Source organism: Eumetopias jubatus, unplaced genomic scaffold, assembly GCF_037043125.1.
Source record: "Eumetopias jubatus isolate StellerSeaLion01/CBP00866 unplaced genomic scaffold, mEumJub1_p1.0 scaffold_4, whole genome shotgun sequence".
NCBI classification, from domain to species: domain Eukaryota; kingdom Metazoa; phylum Chordata; class Mammalia; order Carnivora; family Otariidae; genus Eumetopias; species Eumetopias jubatus.
In genome coordinates, this window is record NW_028274810.1 from 20777557 (window position 1) to 20794554 (window position 16998).

The following is a 16998-nucleotide window of genomic DNA, read 5'->3' on the forward strand; positions in this document are numbered from 1 at the left end:
TTAAAAGGCCCTCTGCATTTAATTTCTTCTGCAGAATTGTTCTTAAATGTAATAATTATGCAGCTTAATATGTATCTAATAGAAACTGGGCAATCAGAAATCACAATTTCATAAACTACATATACATAGAAAATTTAAAGCAGTCTAAAGATATGAGAAGTTTTGGGTGGCAAATAGCATACTTATAATGAACAGTTCTATGATTTACTCCTTTTGTACTTAATTACTTAGACTTTGGCTCATTACAATTGACATTCTAAACATTGTAGTACATGTGGAAATTCTGATGTTCATGATTTTTCCCAGATAAAATGTAAAAAATAAATCTGCATAAACAATAGCAATATGCTAATGAAAATTTTTCCTATTACACTTTCAACATGAAGAAACAAATACTTCAATCTTGAAAATATCACTTAAAAACCAAATTTTGATATTAATTTTATGCTAAAATGAGTATGACAAACATTCTTGAATGTTTTCTATATGGAAGTTAAAATCAAATGATGAATAATAATTTTCTTGTTGAAAATCACAGGCAAATATAATACAAAATTAAGAATAGCAAGCTATACTTTTAGATAATAAGTTTCTTACTACTTGTGTCATGACTTTATTTTTGTCCCAACTGGCACAATTTAATGAAAATTGCCTTATTATTGTAGAGAAACACAGAAACACATCATAATATGTGGGAAATAGTCCACTATATAAAAGATAAAATATGCTTTGCTTTATTTTTCTTCCTCTGTGTTCTTTTGCCTTGACTTTCTCCTCCAGGGGATCTCAGAGCTATTTTGCAATTGAAGTCTACATGTTTGCGCCCTTTCCAAGGGTCTGAATGTGTTAAAAACAAACCAAAACAAACTAAAAACTTAAAAACAATACAAAAAAAAAAGACAAGTTTCTTATTGGATCTTTTTTAACCCTTTTATTCTATGGGAATATTATAACATCACCAATCATTACTTTTTGAATGACAGAGAGAGATAAGAGTTCTTAATAAGAACTTTATTGGTGGATCCTCTCAAGAAACAACTCTCCTTCTCCATGCAAAATAAATTCACCCCAACTGATGCCCCCAAAAGTGTCATATCATTATAGCATCCAGCTCAGATCTTCCCAACCAAATCAAGTATAATTCATGATATCTTACAATTATGTAGGTCAGGAATTTGGACAGAGTGTAGCTAGGTGTTTTCTTCTCCTCCATCTGGTTTGCATGGAGGTCATTTGGTAGAATTAAACATTTATATGGGCCGATCTGGAGGGTCTGAAACAGGTTCAATCACTATCTGAATCCTTGGTAGTAATAGCCAAAAGCCTGGGCTCAGTTGGAACCGTTGAGTGAGTGGTAGGCTTACTTGTGACCTATCCAGCATGGTGGTCTCAAGGTACTCAGAATTATTATGTCAGTCCATAACTCCCAAAGAGAGATTCCAAAAGATAGGAAATGGTTCCAGAAACTGGTACAGCATTGCTTCTGTTATGTTCTGTTTGACGGAAACAGAGCCCACACAAGGTTCAAAATGAGTGGCAAATAATTTTATGAACATTTTTCATCAGTCACAACATTTATATAAAAAAAGATATGGTTTCAGTTAAATACTCAAAAGAATCCTCACTATTGTCAATAAATAGGACGATGATGGCTGCAGGTCCTTCAAGAATTGAAGCAATAGGTTAACTGGAGAGGTAGTTTGATGTAGCTGTTACAGTTTCCTTTGGAGCTTTGTACATCTGGGTTTGTGTCCTGGCTTTGCCGTTTGCTAGCTCTTTGAGTTAGAAAAGTTATTTCACATTTTGCTCCAGTTTTCTCATCTATAAAATGATGATGGTAAAACCTATTTTACAAGATTAAGCATTAGTCAGAATAATTTGTGTTAAGACATGGCACAGTACTGTGACATAGCAAACATTCAATGTCTTGCAGTTATTATAATTGAACTATCAGTAGAATGGTAGTGAAAGTCCAGGCAATTCGGTGCACAAGTGCAGCATTAGAAGAAAGCACTGGCAGGAACAACAAAATTTATTTTATCTTGTAATTGAGAATGTTAACAATCAAATCTACCCTTGGAGTTTATGGTAAACAGTAGGCTAGAATATGTTATTCAGCATAAAATACTCTATGATTGATAAGTTTAAGAACTAATAATATGAAATTTTGAGGCTGTTAAAAATTAAGCTAATTATACAAAATAAGTCAGGTATGGGGCCCCTGGGTGGCTCAGTTGGTTAAGCATCTTCCTTCGGCTCAGGTCAGGACCCCAGCGTCCTGGGATCAAGTCCCATATTGGGCTCCCTGCTCAGCAGAGACCCTGCTTCTCCCTCTGCCTGCCGCTCCCCCTGCTTGTGTTCTCTCTCTCTCTTTCTATTTGTCTCTCTGACAAATAAATAAATAAAATTAAAAAAAAAAAGGAAGAGGTCAGTTAGAGAAATGCAAATCATATGATTTCACTCATATGTGGAATTTAAGAAACAAAACAAATGATCATAGGGGAAAAAAAGAGAGAGAGGCAAACCATGAAACACACTTTTTTTTAAAGACTTATTTGAGAGAGAGAGAGCAATGGGAGAGGCAGAGGGAGAGGGGGAGAGAGACAGAGAGAATCTCAAGCAGCCTCCCCACTGAGCAAGGAGCCTGACGCAGGCCTGATGCAGAGCTTAATCTCAACCTCAGTCAAAATCAAGAGTCAGGCACTTAACCAACTGAGCCACCCAGGTGCCCCAAAACGTGCTCTTTTAACTCTAGAGAACAAACTGATGGTTACTGAGGGGTGGGGGGTGGAGGATGGGTGAAATAGGTGATGGGGATTAAGAAGGGCACTTGTAATGAGCACCAGATAATATATGGAAGTGTGGAATCACTGTATTGTACTCCTGAAACTAATATTAACTGGAACTTAAATAAATATTTAATTGAAAAAATTAAGCTAATTATAGAAGCTACTGTTTGGTGACAAAATAATACTTTGCAATTAGTTTGAATAGAGATAGATCATAAAATTTATTTGTGAAGGTGGGACTATGATATTGATACCTATGATATAGATAGTCCCAAATGATATTCGGAGATATCTATCTATCTATCCATCTATCTATATATCTATGATATAGATAGTCCCAAATGATATTCGGACATATCATTTTCTATGAGGCAGATACTGCAGAAAAGTCTTTTAAGCCTTCCCTTACCTACCCAAGATGAACAATATTTAGGAATCCTCCCGGATACATATATAGCATTCTTTAAATAACACACACACACACACACACACACACAAAAACAGATCAACAGAATCCTTTTAGGTATTACAGTTTTAGTGTTAAACTTTTTCAGAAGTTTTAAAACTACTTTCCAAACTTAATGTATATAGAAACATTTTAAAATCCTGTTTAACCCTAACCTAATATTAATTCATTCTCTCAAGAGTAAACTTGGTGCAGCCCAAAATAATTGTCATGAAAAGCCACTTACTCTGATTAAACTAAGTGTTTTCATAGAAATCTACTTTATTGGAAAACAATATTCCAAGAAATGGCCTCAATGTTCCTTTTCTAATGCCACTCCAATGCTGTTGTTCCTGAAGGAAAAACTTAAAAGAGATATAAAACGTTAATTAGATATGCCACATGCAAACGATTATAATTACTCAATTAGCAGTATCCCTTAAACTGGCGCAATATGTAACCTAATATGTAGCTTAATGGCTTTGTTATTAATCAATTCTTAATGTAAACAGTTTGAAGCTCTTCTTGTTTTGTAATGTTCATTATAAATAGTCCCTGTGGGAATCACAACTTTATTTCATTAAAACTCCTGCTTGCTGCTAATTGCTGCTAGGAAAAGATGCATGAATTAATTGTGTTGTAGAAGCCAATGATGTAAATTTATAAGCTTCTGCATTGATTGCTGGGGACTGCTGGGTTGTAGATCATTCTTTCCCACTGTGATAGATAGCATGCTATAGTTGGCAACACTGACCTGTTCTAAATCAATAACACTTGGTTAGTAAGTCTTACTACTATAGAGGTTAAAAAAAAAATGTTTGAAAATTCTGTTTATCCTGCCAGCTGGGACATAATATGAAGTTAGGTTATGGGCAATTAATTTGTAAGTTTTAATGACTTCTTGTGCAAAACAAACAGTAGTCTTTAGCAAAGATAACTGAGGAACATTAAATCGGTTAGTATTTTTAAAGAAATGCTCAAATATAAATATAGTCCTGCTTGTTGACAATTCCCCCCAATCTTTTATTGTTACAGATGTCCTGTCCAGCAGCGACCACATGAGATGAATTTAAAACCCCGAATATTAAAATGCTGGATTAAAAGGGAACAAACCACACTAGCTTTCAAGTGCAGATTGAAACCAACGAGAAGAAACCTGTTTATATTCTCAGCTGATTGTCCATGTCTTAGCTTGTTGTTGCCACAATGTTTCAGAATAATAAGACCATCTGTCAACAGGGAGAAAGAATAGTAACAATCTAGGCAGAAATATCTTCATACATGATGAAATAATATTTGCCTAATGGTTTTTTTCGGTCTTGGATGGTACTGTATACATTACTTTTTTATTGCTTTTATTTCAATTATTCAAGAATGAAATAAAATTACACCTTTTTCACAATTGTTTTCCTGTACTAATCCATACAATATTTTTTGTGAAATTAGCCATATACATTACCTGATCTCTGCTAAAAATACTCTCGCAACCTATGAAAAACCAAAACACACATGTAAATTGGATTCATAGCACCCATAGCTTAGTTAAGTGGGGGAAGTGAGCAAATCTTTAAGAATCGTCAAACACATTATGTAAATATTTTACCGAAGTAAGATGTGAGATGAAGTACAGACGACTTTGTGCACCGTAAAAATAATTTGGAGAGTTGAAAATAGTGATTTTGACAATTAGTTTACAATTTTAAATTACTATTCTTAATTTTTAAAACGCTTCATCATATATATGGCTCAAAAAATGAAAAGCATAAAAAAATTATACTATGAAAGTATTCTTTCACCTCCTAGTATTTTCTTTTCATCCAAGACAGGGATACTGTACACACTGTCATATGTTTTCTTTTATTCATGCCAATGTATATTTTGGAGAGCTTTCCAATTCTGCATGAGGGTTTCCTGATTCTCTTTGAATATTTTATAGATGTACCAAAACTTAGATAATCAGTGCTCTATTAATGAGTTCTAATTTCCTATATTGTATTATAATTTTGGTAATGAAAGTAATAAGAATAACTAATGTTTAAAAATAATCTTACACATATTATTTTGCACATATGTGAGTATATCTCCAAGAAAAAGCCCCCGAAGTAGAATTTCTAGTTCAAAAGTATCTACATTTTTATTTTTGATAGATATTTTCAAAGTGCTAGAAAAGCCACGTACCAATTACACTCCAACTAACAATACATGAGATTATCTACCCACAGTCTTCTGAGATGAAATGTTTTCTAACTTGGATTTTTGACTATTTGATAAATTAAACAGTGTCCTCTCCAGATACTTTAAACATACATTTTCTAATTATCAGTGAGGATGAATAATTTGTAAATGTTTAAAAGCCAATTCTAATCCCACCCAACTGCCAACCACACACTTTTTTCTCTTTTTCTTTTTCTCTTTCTTTCTCTTTCTTTCTTTCTTTCTTTCTTTCTTTCTTTCTTTCTTTCTTTCTTTCTTTCTTTCCTTTCTTTTTCTTTCTTTCTTTTTCTTTCTCTTTCTTTTTCTTTTCTTTCTTTCTTTCTTATTTCTTTCTTTCTTGTGAATCATTCTTTCATTTCCTTTGCACATTTTTCATTTTCCTTCTTAGACTTTTTCTTTACAACTTCTAGTGCAATTTTTACATTAGAAAGATTAGTACTTCTGATATGAGTTGCAAATATTTTTCCCATTTGTATATCTATATTTTGCTTATGTTTATTTTGCTATTCTAAAGGGTTAGGTTTTTTTCTTAATCAACTATATCAAGATATACTTAAATCCAGTTTTAGTTGAATAAATTTTTATAAAATATATAATCATTACAATAATCAAGGTATAGAACGTTTCAATCACTCCAGAAAGTTCTTTTTTGCCATTTTCAGAGATAAGCCTATCTCTTACTTTGGATAACCATTTTTCTGTCATTACAGACTAGTTTTGCCCATTCTAGAATATCATATGAATGGAATCATTCTGTGTATATTCTTTTATGTTTGGCTTCCTTTGGCCTACATAATACTTCTAATATTCATTCATCTTGTTGTATATATCAGTAGGCTTTTGTTTTATATTTTGTTTTTGTTGTCACTTCTTATTGCTCAGTAGTATTCCATTACATGGCTAGACCAAAATTTGTTTATCTGTTCACTTATTGATAAAAATTTAGTTTCTTTCCAGATTGCAATTATTCTGAATAAAGGTTCTGTGAACATTAATGTTGAAGTTCTATTGTGAATGTATCTTTTTATTTATTTTAGGTAAATACCTAGGAATGCAATTCTTATGTCATATAGTAAGTGTATTTTAACTTTCTAAGACAATATCAGGTGGTTGAACCATTTTACATTCTCAGCAGCAGTGTATGAGGGTCCCATATATTGGTATTTCAGGTTTTTAATGTAGCCATTCTAGTGGGTATGCCATGATAGCTGATACTTTTAAAATTTGCATTTACCTGATGACTTTGATGTTGACCATCTATCATGTACTTATTGGCTATTCATATATCTTCTTTTGTGACATCTCTGTTCAAGTCTTTTGTCATTTTTTAAATTAATTACTTGTTTTTTATTGAGATATCTCATTATTTATTTGCATGCAAGTCCTATATCACATGTATGTCCAATAAATTGGCTTATTTTTTTAATTTATCAGTTTTTTTTGAAAAGTAGAAATTTCAATTTTGATGAAGCCTAGTGTATTATTTTATTTTATGCTTCTTATGTCATTGCTAAGATTTCTTTGCTTATCTCAAAGTCATGAACAAATTTTTCCTATGTTTACTCCTTTATATTGTTGCTTTGTAGGTATACGTTTTCGTGTTACAGAAATAGTATTATTTAATATTTTATTCTATTCTTGCTATTTTCACTAAATACTCTAATTTTAGTAGCTATTCAGAATACCGTGCATATGTCTAATCTGTTGCTTCTGTTTAATATTTTTTGAAGTGTCTCCACTATATATAACTACTGATGACAGAGTGGCCCTGTATGCAGTAGATTATGTCTTTGTAGACCTCAAACCTCTAACTCTAATAGACTAACTAGAGCCCTACATATTCTATTCATAGTTTTACTCCTACAGCTCTTACATTGGAAGTGAACTTCCCAGGCTTCTGTCTCTACCTCTAACATTCAGAGCTGTGCCAATACCACTTACCTTGGAATTAGCATAAATGATTTTGCTCTCTTTCCTTCCTAATTCTGTTACGAACCAGAAGAAGATACACGTTCCTAGGACACTATCTCCTATCCTGCATTCTAATCTCCTCCTTATTCATTTCATCCTTTGTTCTGTTCTCATGTTCCATAACATTTCTGGAAGCCCCTTATGCCTTTCAAGCCGTTAAGACAACAGCAGAAAGCCGTATATCCCGGTCTTCGTCTCTGTAAGATTTCCTTACTTTCTTCAACAAGACCAAATCTGATCTCTCCTTGACAACATTAATTCCCCCGTAACCTTTTCTTTCTTTCTTTTTTTTTTACCCATAACCCTTTTAAATTGTGGTCAGTTTTTTTCTCCTTTAACATGAACCTTGAGATAAGTTAGGAGTCTTTCGTGCTTCCCATGTCCACTTCCAGACTGTTCTTCCTCTCTCTTCTACAAACACTTCCAGCACTGAGTCTTTGCTGATTTGTTTACACAGCTGCTGCCTTATCTTTTTAGTCGTCTACACAGACCTCACATCACCTCTCTCATTTATTCAAGGTTTTAATTCATCTTATTATCACATTCTTCACTACTACTCCTGCCTTAATGCCTAACACTTCCTGTATCCACAGTTAGCATCACACCAACACCCTGGTGCCATATTTCCGTGAACTTCTTTTCTCTAATGTTCTTTTCCTGTTTCTCATCTTCACACCTACCTCAGCCAGTCACTCACTGAATGTACTCCTAGAACTTGCCATTACCAAATCTATAACCGGTTCTGACATGCACTCAATATTGATTACCCCCTTCTCTGGCTGCCATATCCTTTCTTTTTTTTTTTTTAAGATTTTATTTTATTTATTTGAGAGAGAGAGTGTGTGTGAGAGAGAGCACATGAGAGGGGGTAGGGTCAGAGGGAGAAGCAGACTCCCCGCTGAGCAGGGAGCCCGATGCGGGACTCGATCCCGGACTCCAGGATCATGACCTGAGCCGAAGGCAGTCGCTCAACCAACTGAGCCACCCAGGCGCCCTGCCATTTCCTTTCTTAAAAGCTAACTGCTTCTGGCACAAGATTCTGATAATTCTTCTACCCCACAGGGACTGCTAATCCGCGAATCCCACCAACATTCCCTGTGCCTTCAGCCTCCTCATCTATTTAAGCCCCTCCTTACCAAGGTAAGTTCCTCAGGAAATCACAAATATACTCATCATTCCCTTGCCCTTGTCTTCAATTTTTCTGCACTTCCCTCGTTTTCTTGTAATTCCAACCTGGTTAAATCCCATTGCCCCCTTACTCTGTTCCTACGTGGTCTGCCTGAGGTCCCTTCAATTGAATGCACTTTCCCCAGACATCTCTAAGGGTTACTCCTTTCCTTCTACAAGACTTCACAACAATGTTATTTCCTTAAGGCCGGCTCTTTCCCCTTTTAAATATTGCAGTACTCCTCCTTCACCCTTACGTTTCCTATTCTTGTCTCTATGCTTTGCTGGATTTTCCTCCATAACAGCTGTTACTTTCTAATATTCTAGGATTTTATTTATTTTATTTATGTACTGTCTCTCTTCCCTACCCTCTCACACATAGGATAGAATGTGAGCTCCAGGTACCACTGTCCATAATTGTTTTCACTGAGGTATTCTCAGTTTCAAGGACAATGCTTGCTTCATAGAAGTAACTTAATAAATATGAAAAAATATGTTCAAGAAATGAATGAGCAGGGCGACTGGGTGGCTCAGTTGGTTAAGCATCCAACTCTTGATTTCAGTCATGATCTCATGGTTGTGAGATCCAGCCCACTTTGGACTCCATGCACTGGCCATGGAGACTGCTCGAAATTTCTCTCTCTCTGCCCCTCCCCCTCCCCCTAATAGAAAAAAGAAAGAAAAGGAAAGAGAAAAAGAAAAGAAAGAAGTGAATGAGCAAATGCAAATTGCCTTCAATAACTGGTACTTGCAGCACAGATAGTCTTGACATGAGCATAAATGTGCCTTCCCCCTTCTAAATATTTTTGAGGATTTTCAAGTGTTTTCCCAAAGTTGAAACAACTTGTAAATGACCAAGTCAATACTAAAACCTCAAATCTATAATTCTTTCCACTGCACTACCTAGCCTTGGGCAAATTTAATATCATTAGATGCTTAAGTGTGAAAACATCTGTCCCCTAGTATTTGTGGTATGTTGTACTTTTATTAAAATATTATTACCACCTATTCATATATTATAAATATGGTAAGGAGACTGAACAAGAAAAAACTTGTGACTCCAGAAATCAAATTTTCTATAATAGAGAATGGATAATGAGACAAAATAATTCAATTCATTCTCAGGCTACTTTCAAAGCAGAGAGACAATATTGTGAAATAAAATGTATGTATGTTCTTTTCTAGGTAAGATGATTTGCTATAATTGCCTTATTGGGATTTTAATAAGCTCTTGGAGGCAAAGGAAGTTTGTTTTTAAATTAGAAAGAGGGTACTGTTTGTCTATCTTCCATAGCAAACCACAGCAATTTACTTTGTTATACAATGTTCAACATAATACAAACCATTATTACAGATATAATACCTAGATTATACAAGGCTCAGTACTTCAGGAAGCCTAACTTTCTTGAGCTTATGAATGTAGATTTCTCCTTTACATAGCCACGTATTGTGGGGGATTAAATAGCTAATAGAAGTTTGATTTACATTTAACATAACTTCATATTCATTTTGTAAATTTCTTTCCAGATTACTAATTAAAACATCAATGGCTACCCTAAAAGGTATTAAATCAGCAAGAAGTGCTCAAATATCTTTCTACAAATTGAAAATATTCAATTGTGCTAGCCTAGGTGATTCAGCTAACCCCTTAATTATTTTTTTCTTATCAATCTTAAGCATCTTGATGCAATGTGCAGCAAAACACATACATTTCCTAAAACCTTTGCAGATGTGCATCTTTTTAGCAGCACTTCTTCCTGCACAAATTGAAAATGGTATTTAATTTTGAAAGGCAAAATAATAAGACCCCGATTAATATCCTATTAATGAGAAAGGGAGGAAAGCTGGTAATATTTTCTCCAACATATTTTACCACTTGGTTCATGAAAGTAGCTATGATGCCTAATTGCTTTCTAGAATGTAGAAAAATTACTAATAAGCTCTTTTTTTTCTTTCCTAAAGATGGATCAGTCCAAGTCACCAGCACTTTAAGACATTAACTGCAGGATACATAAGTAAGTCGTAGTTGAAATAAATGGACCTTTTTGAAAAATACATAAATCAGATTTAGGATCATCATTGAGTTTCAGGAAAAATGTTAATTTTGATCATCTTGGACTAATTAGATTGCCACTGTTATAAGAATTGAAAGGTTGACTCAACTTAATATACTATTGGGTTGATCGTTGGCTAATAATTCTTAATCTAAACTTTCTTGAACAATGTGGAGGTTGGACAATGCCCCCAAAAGTATGGGAGGCATTGTCCCTGCAACCCGGAATGTTACCTTACATGACAAAAAGAGAGGGCAGATGTGATTAAGTTAAGGATCTCCAGAATGCCAGGTTATCCTGTACTATCCGGCTGGGCACTAAATGCTATCATAAGTGTCCTTATTAGAGGGAAGAGAGAGATTTGGCACAGAAAAGAAGACCATGTGAGCAAAGTAAATGGAAGAAGAGGGTGGCAGAAGGAAACAGAGGCAGAGAGAGGTGGTACTTGGCTTACTTTGGTGTTGGAAAAAGGGACCTGACCCAAGGAATGCAAGTGATGCAGCTTCAAAAGCCTGAAAGAGACAAGGAAGTGAATTGTCCCTTGGAGCCTCTGGAGAGGGTCTGGCCCTGCTAGCCCCTTGATTTTGACCCAGTGAAACTGAGCTTAGACTTCCCACCTGCAGATTGTAAGAGGATGCAGTTGTGCTGTTTTAAGTAATTTGTTACAGAAGCCATAGGTAAATCATACAATGAAATAATGACATACACTAATGGAAAACACTAATCCACTAACAAAAATTGTCTACCACACCACAGATATTGGTGTGTAATCAATTGGAGGACTATAAGACTCAACAGCAGTCTGCAACTCATAACATACAAAATATATATATATATTTTGAATTTAAATTTAAATAATATTTAAAATAACACATACAAATATATATATATATACACACACACATTCTGGGGATAAACATAGGTTATGATTTTGATGAAAAATATTTTGTTAGGTTGTCATGAAATAAAATATAAATACATAATTTTGTACTTTAAATTTTATGATAATTGTTTATGTACCTGTAAACCGATTTCTAAAAAGAAAAATAAAGATAGGTACTTTGTTTCATGCAGTTCTGTTTCAACTTTACATTCTTCTTGCCCGTTAAGAATTAAGAACACCTTAATTTTCTTTTTAGCTTTTTTCCCCAAAGCAGATAAATATCATCATGTAAGAGTAGATAGGATTTTAGTGATGCCAGAAGAAAAAGAAACTTACTCTTATTGTGTTACTGTACAAAGCAGGGTACTTTCTGTTAAGATATACATTCATTTTTTTAATACCTCTGGGAAAACCAGAAGCTAGGCATTACTGCAATGTCTGTTTTAAGCCCTACTGTCCTTTTCCCATCCTATGCTTTTCCTACCATCTACCATTTTATATACCTTGGGCACCTGTTAATGATTGGCATTTCTAAAATTTGCAGTTTCCTTTTTTCATCTGGATAGACTTGCAAAGGCAGTTACCATATTCTTATGACACAAATACCAAATGTACTTTTGGAAATTTCTCATGCAGTTGACTTCATATGATTTATGTTCCTCTATTCCTTGCATGCCTGTGTCACATCAAGCTGCTGTCATCCATGAAGTGGTGCATATGTTTTCTACTCTGGTAGGGAGAGACCTGGAAGACTATCCTCACTTACCGAAAGCCTGATTTTACTACAGAAACTGTTTATAATGATTTTAAATCTGTTTTGAAGATTTCTTTGGAATTAATTTTTACAGTTCTGGATGTCTGAGTGTGATGGGGTTCAGGACAGTGTATCCCAAAATATGTATGGCACCTTAGTGTATTAAATATTTCAAGCTAAGGAGTTTGAGAAAAGGTTCCTGACCTCCCCCCAACCCCACTTTTCTTTCCTGAAACAGGTCATAAAATCCTCCTGTGAGAGATGCCCTGTCCCCCATACCCAGAGAAAAGAAGCATCCCTATCTTCGAAGACAAAGGGATGCCAAGAAGAATCCTAACAAACCAGGCCTTCTTAAGTGTCCCCAGTTCATTACGATTATTTCATACTCCTTAGCCTATCATATCCCTACACATCTATCCTTCATCAAACTTAGAGTAAAAACACAAAGGTCCAACTCTTTAGTCTTCATTTCCTTATGAAGGCTTCCGTGTCATGTAGAATTTACATTAAATAAATCTGTATGCTTTTCTCCTGTTAACCCATCTTTGTCAGTTTCATTTTCAGACCCAGCCAGGACCCTGAGAGGGTCAAGGAAAACTTTTTTCTCCCCTCCAAGAGTAAATCATGGGAAGTATATGTAGAGTCCTCACACTAGATAAAGAGCTATGAGTCTAGTTATGCACACTCATTAATAAGAAATAAAAATGACAGAATATACCTAAAGTGCCTCAGAATTAAGAATAATTTTATCATCCACCTTCTGTTCCCCAAAAATATTTTAGATCTCTAATGCTACTAATTATTTTTACTACCATTCAGTATCTCCATAATTTATTAGTGAAAGCTTCAGTATCTAGGCCTATTTAAGTATCTCAGTGTGTAAATAATAAGGGGTTTGTGATCACTTCTCAGCTAAAGGAAAGGATACCCTAAGTACCTATTCTCCTGATACTAGACAGACTAGAAACAGACAAGTAGATGCATAGCGTGGAAGGAGTTAGTAAATGCTGTGACAAAAAAATAAAGCGTAGCTTCATAGGGACTCCTAATTTTCCACCAAAATTCACACTGATACTCCTTTATCTGAGGAATTAGCTAGCCGAATCAACCAGCCTCCAGTTGAGGCAAAGTATATTCATGTGATGGAGTTTCATTCACAGAAATGTGAGCAGAAACTATGTGTATAGCCCTTAGGTCTGGCCCATACAAAGCAACAACAACAACAAAAAAAACTGCTTTGCTTTCATTGTTTTCCTGCTCATCAAAGAGGCCATAAAAACATAAAAGTTCTCACTAGCAGGGATGGCAATGACTCCAGCAAGCTTGCAAGCTGCATGTTGAAAATGGTAGCTTAGCTCCACTCAGACTAAGACCCTGAGCACAGTAGTGGAGGAAAGTCATACCATGGAGGTATTTACATGCTCACCGTTACGTGAGCAAATTATGAACTTCTATTGTGTTTGGGTTTATGGGACATACCATTGTAGTGACCCAAAGTAAGGGGAGTGGCACTTCACCCAGCCTGGTTAGAGACGCCTCTCTAATAAAGTAGGCCTGAGAGCCCGAATGATAAGAGAGGCTGTCATGTGTCCATAAAAAGCATAGCGTAGCTGCCAAAGCAAGGGATAATTGCAAAGACCTGAAAGCAAGAGTATTTTTTGTCAGTTTTGAGGAAAAATAAAGCTGCCAGTGTTGCTGAAGCACTCGCCTCAAGTGGGAGGAAATGACGTCAAAGAGGTATCATGGTGCTATGTCATACAGAGCCTTGAAGACCATGATAAACTTTTTGGATTTCATTCTGTGTGACATGGAGAGCCAGAGATATAACATAATCTAATTACATGAAGAAAATCCTCTTTTGGGTTGATAATTTAATGTAGGAGGCAGGTGAACAATTAGAAGGATATTCTAATATAAGTAATCAATGTTATAATTTTCCTTGTAAACACTGCTTTAGCTTCATCCCATAAATTTTGATATGTCTTGTTCTTTTTAATTCAGTACAAATGTTTTTTTAAAATTTCTCTTGGGATGGGGTGTCTGGGTGGCTCAGTCAGTTAAGCATCAGCCTCCGTCTGTCTTCAGCTCAGGTCATGATCCCAGGGTCTGGGGATCTAGCTGCCTTGGGTTCCCTGCTCAGTGGGCAGCCTGCTTCTCCCTCTCCTTCTACCCCTCCCCGTCTCGTGCTCTCTCTTGCTTTCTCTCTCTCTCAATAAACAAATAAAAATATCTTTAAAAAAATTTTCTCTTGGGATTACTTTTTTGGCCCACTCATTACATAGAAATGCGTTGATCAATCGCTAAACATTTAAGGGGTTTCCAGGTTTCTTTCTGTTAATTCATTTTAGTTTTAATCCATTGTTATCTAAGAAAGTCCTCTGTGTGATTTCTACTTTACATTTGTTAAGATTTGTTTTGTGGCCCAGAATATGGTCTACCCTGGTGCATATTTCATGTACACTTCATGAGGATTCTTATTTTGTTGTTGTAAATCATATTCAAAATATTATGAAGCCAAAAAGCATTTTTCTCACTTTGCAGATAAGAAGCCTGAGTCTCAGAGTGTTTAGGAAACTTTTCTAAAAGCATGCAGCTACTAAGCGGCTTTGCTGACACATGAGATCAATATTTTGAATCTGGTTTCAGTCTTTCTACTACATGCCAAAATGTTCCAGGTTTCTATCCTTAAAAACAACAAAACAAAAAATCCTCCACTGAGATTGTCTTTCGACCATCAGTGCTCTCTTTTTACTATCTTCTCCCTTCCCTCTACTATGAAGTTGTAGTACAGAAAATATGATGTATATATATCAAAAAAATTTTAAGTACCTCTATATTTCCTCCCTCTTATTCCACTTGCCTTTTAAGGTAATACTGATGCATTCTCCAGGTGCAGTTATCAGATTATGTCTTTCTTCTGATATCTAGTAGTAAGCATTAATCTACCCTTGAAGGCAAACCCTTGAGAAGCTGTCAGAAATTTGTGTTTTTTAATATTATCACATTTACACTAAGATCTTGAGGATTTTAGGATTCACTTTTAACTTCATGGTTTCATTTATGTATTTTTAAAAATTGTTTGCCGCTCAGAGCATGTGAAAGGATGATTAAACATCAATTTGAGCCAGTTCTAGCAAGCAGTTCATTCTCCCAACGCAGTGTGCAGCCATGGGTGACTATGACTTCTGGTTTAGAGTTCCAGTGAATGATTGAATCTGTGCTTATGAGATTGAAGTTTGAAAAATTTAGTGCCATTAGATTGATTTTTTTTTCAAAAAGTACATGTATATATATTAAAGACTAAGTTGAAACCCTTAAAAAGTAGCTCTAGAGTGAAAACTTACTGTTTCTAGTTATGAAGCTTCTGGTTTTAAAAAATGAATTAGATCATTACCTTGATATATATGAAATTTTTATAAATAGAATATGTATATATGTGCTAATTTTCTTAAAAATATAAAAATTCCTGTGTTGCTTCACCTTGCATATATATATGTATATATGCAATTTTATATATATAAATGCAGTATCTATAAATATATGTATTCATGTATAAATTTATATATAAAATTTATATATATTATATATTTATATATAAATTCCTGTGTTTCTTCACCTTGTATGTATGTATGTATATATGCAATTTATATGTATAAATATATATATTTATATATAAATTTATAGATTTATAAATATATAAAACAAAATCAAGAAAAATCTAACTTGGATCTTTGTAGATAAGCAAAAAATAGATTCCTGATTATATTCTAATACACCATAACATAGTTTTAAGAATATGAATTCAGGAGATGAACTACTCAATTGCTAAGCCCTGCTTAGCCCCTTATTAGCTACAAGATTGGTATAATATTCTCTGTGCCATGTTTCTTTCTTCTTAAAATGCTGCTAATAAAAATGTCTACCTTGTATGTTTCTTTTTTTCAATAAAGATTAATGAAAATATATGCAAAATGCTTGGAACACTTCCTGGCATATAAAAACACTGTATAATTATTTGCTTTTTTAACTCTCTTTTGATATGTGGTTTGAAGCCACAATTTCTACCCCAAATTTCAATGTTTCACAAGTATATTAGAAACAAAGGAAAACATATGTGATTCTTTAAAATCAAGAAGAAGTCAACAATATACACTACCACTGCTTCTTTTTATTTTTTTAAGATTTTATTTATTTATTTGAGAGACAGAGAGCACAAGTGGCGGTGAGGGATAGAGGAAGAGGGAGAAGCAGACTCCCCACTGAGCAGGGAGCCTGATACAGGGCTCCATCCCAGGACCCTGAGATCATGACCTGAGCCAAAGGCAGATGTTTAATGGCCTGAGCCACCCAGGTGCCCACTACCACTGCTTCTATTCAGCATTGTACAATAGGTACTACCCAGTGGAGTAAGAAAAATAAAAAATAAATTAAAATGTATAAGGATTGGAAAAAAAAAACTGTGTAGTTATTCACAGGTAATATAGATTTAAAGTCAATATTACATATTCAACTTCATTTATATGTACCAGCATAAACAGTTAGAAATTTAAATATATTTTAAAACTATCATTTATAATGACTAATAAAAACTAAAGTATCCAGGAATAAATCTAACATATTTTCAAGACCTAAAGGTACACAATTAAAAAAAATATTGGAAGGCTTTTTATGAAAACTTAAATATTCATGGATATGAAGATTAAATATTGACAAGATCTCAA